We start from the raw sequence: 2,442 nt of genomic DNA on the forward strand, positions 1-2,442 counted from the left end.
CAAACCGTGTGTTCTGTGAACTTGCTGTGGTCGGGAAGGACTCAGATTGAACCCAGGGTCATGTGGGTGGCACAAGGATGCTCTGTTGAAAGCATTTTTAGAACTGTGACCCTTTCAAGGCTTTTTGTAAAAAATGACTCAGGAAGTTAATTCTGGTCCTGGTTTATTTATTTAACCAGTAGTTAACCCAGTGGTGGTGGCGCAGGTAATGTGCTGAGCAGATGGAGGGGACAGCAGTGATTCAGGGTGGGGACGAGTGATGGGTACTGCGGCGGTCCTTACCCTGGGAGTGATGCTCCTTGAACATCCCCCTTGGCAGCCCAGGACGGGCGGTTTCAGCTCTCTCCGATCTGGCTCAGGATGTCTCCGCTGCCCTGGCCGAGCTGGAGGCCGCGTGTGTTTACATCTCCGCGGCCACGATGCAAAGCATCTCCCTCCCTCGGAACAGCTTGGCTGCGGCTCAGATTATTTATTTCAAGATAAAAATAACAGCAGGAACCTCAGGGCTGCTGCTTCTTTCCTGGCTGGTGGCAAAACAAGTATTATTTTAACAAGAGGGAGAAAAAAAATTCCTCAATATGGGGGAGCCCAGGCACGCGTCCCCACCAATGTGGGACCAATGAATCGGGGTCCAACGGGGCAGAGGAGGCTGGAGTCAGGGAGAAGCATCATCTCTTAGGCAGCATGGAGCACAACTTGTTGGCAAAACAGTTTCTTTGCCAAAAAATGCTGTTTTCCGGAGGAGGAGGAGGGGAATGAAGCTATTTCACAAGCCGCGTTGGTCGGGCTGAGTAACTGCTGAGAAGGGCGTGTGGTCCCAAGCGCGAGTTTGGCTGGGTTTAGAAGTGATGCTCGTGTTAGTAAACGTCAAAAATAGAGCAGAGGGCTATGTTTTGGGGAAAGAGAGTGGGAGTTCTTGTCCAAAATGGGCATTTAAAAACCAAGTAATCTCAGTTATTTTGTATTTTCTGCAAGGAAAGCTCTAAGTGAACAGAAAGCCCTTGTGTTCCGCTCCTGCCCCAGCGCAGTTTTCCCTGCAAGGGCAGCGAGAGGTGCTGGCACGGAGCACGCAAAGAGCTTCGCTACCCCAAACGAGGTGTCAGTCCACCATTTCCAGCTCATTTAATGCAAACTTGGGTCCACCAGGCCCAGATCATCCTTCTAACAATTTTTCTAGGTGATGTCTGTTGTGTCCTGAGATGCTGCTCCATCACACCCCAGAAAGATTAATCAGAGGAAGGTGGAATAATGTATTTTTTTTCCCCCATTTTGGAGGTTTTTTGGTGAATAGCATCATCCAGCCTTTACTTCTCCTTCTCCCCCGGGCATGGGCCGTGCGTGCATTTGCTCCGTACGAGGTGAGGGTGTCTTGGGAACCTCTGAGGGTAATTCAGAGCTGGAGCTGACTGTCACTGGATCCGGCACTTACAGGGTGTGTGGGGAGGAGGCAGGAGAGGCACTTCACCCGCTCCGAAGGCCTGGCTCGAGCCCAGTGGAAAAACCCAGAGCTGCCAGGTATTTGTTGATGAAACGGGATGATTTTACACAGCTCTGGTGATGCTTTAACCTGCGCCCGGGAGCTGCTCGCAGTGCGAGGTTCCCTTTTTTGGAGGCACTGGGAGAGGCAGCCACCATGTCCCTGGGACTTTGGGGTGCTTTGGTCCTCGGCTGGTGTCACTACTCCCTTTCTTACCTTTTCCTCCAGGACAGATAATGCAGAATATAATAAATTTGAGGGTCCTCCCCTGCTCCTGAGGCCTGAAGAGCTCATTGCACCCCAGACTGGGCAGCGTTCTTGGATGCCAGGGGGCTGTGACCTGGAGCACCCACTCCTCGTGCTCCCATGGCAGTGATGAGCATTAATTAAGCCTCAATTAGCCACCACTGACTGCAAGTCAGTGCCCTGCCAGTGTGCAAAGCTCCTGTCCCTCCTGTGTGGTGCTGCCCTTGCCTCCATCAGATGGCAATTAAAAACATCCTGTGCAAACCTGGGTGCGATCCTGGCATTAATTGACCTGGTGTTAATTAGGGAACGTGCTGACACTTATTTGCTGATGGGGAAATCAGGGCATTAGATGAGGACCTGGCCATCAAACAGGGACTTGTGGCATCAAGTGCAGTGAGCTGGGATGAACTGGGGACCTGTGCTGGGATTGGTGGCTCTGAGGCTTCGTCATCTCCTTGGGGACCTACAAGTACTGGAGCTGCATCCAGCTGGGTTGTTCAGGTGGGCAAAGCCATCTGGGCCACGCACCCGGCAGCACCCAGCCTCCCTAATCGGTGGGGTTTATTTTTTCTTGGCACTGAAAGGAGCTGTTTCTCCCCCGTTGATCAGTAAATAATTGTTTTGGGTGCGACCTGCTCATTAGCTGCCTGGCAGGCTGCAATTAGGCTGTGAGAGACGGCTGCGGGGGGGTTAGCAAGCTGGGCCGGGCGCCAGGG

Source organism: Buceros rhinoceros, unplaced genomic scaffold, assembly GCF_000710305.1.
Source record: "Buceros rhinoceros silvestris isolate BGI_N320 unplaced genomic scaffold, ASM71030v1 scaffold13872, whole genome shotgun sequence".
NCBI lineage: Eukaryota > Metazoa > Chordata > Aves > Bucerotiformes > Bucerotidae > Buceros > Buceros rhinoceros.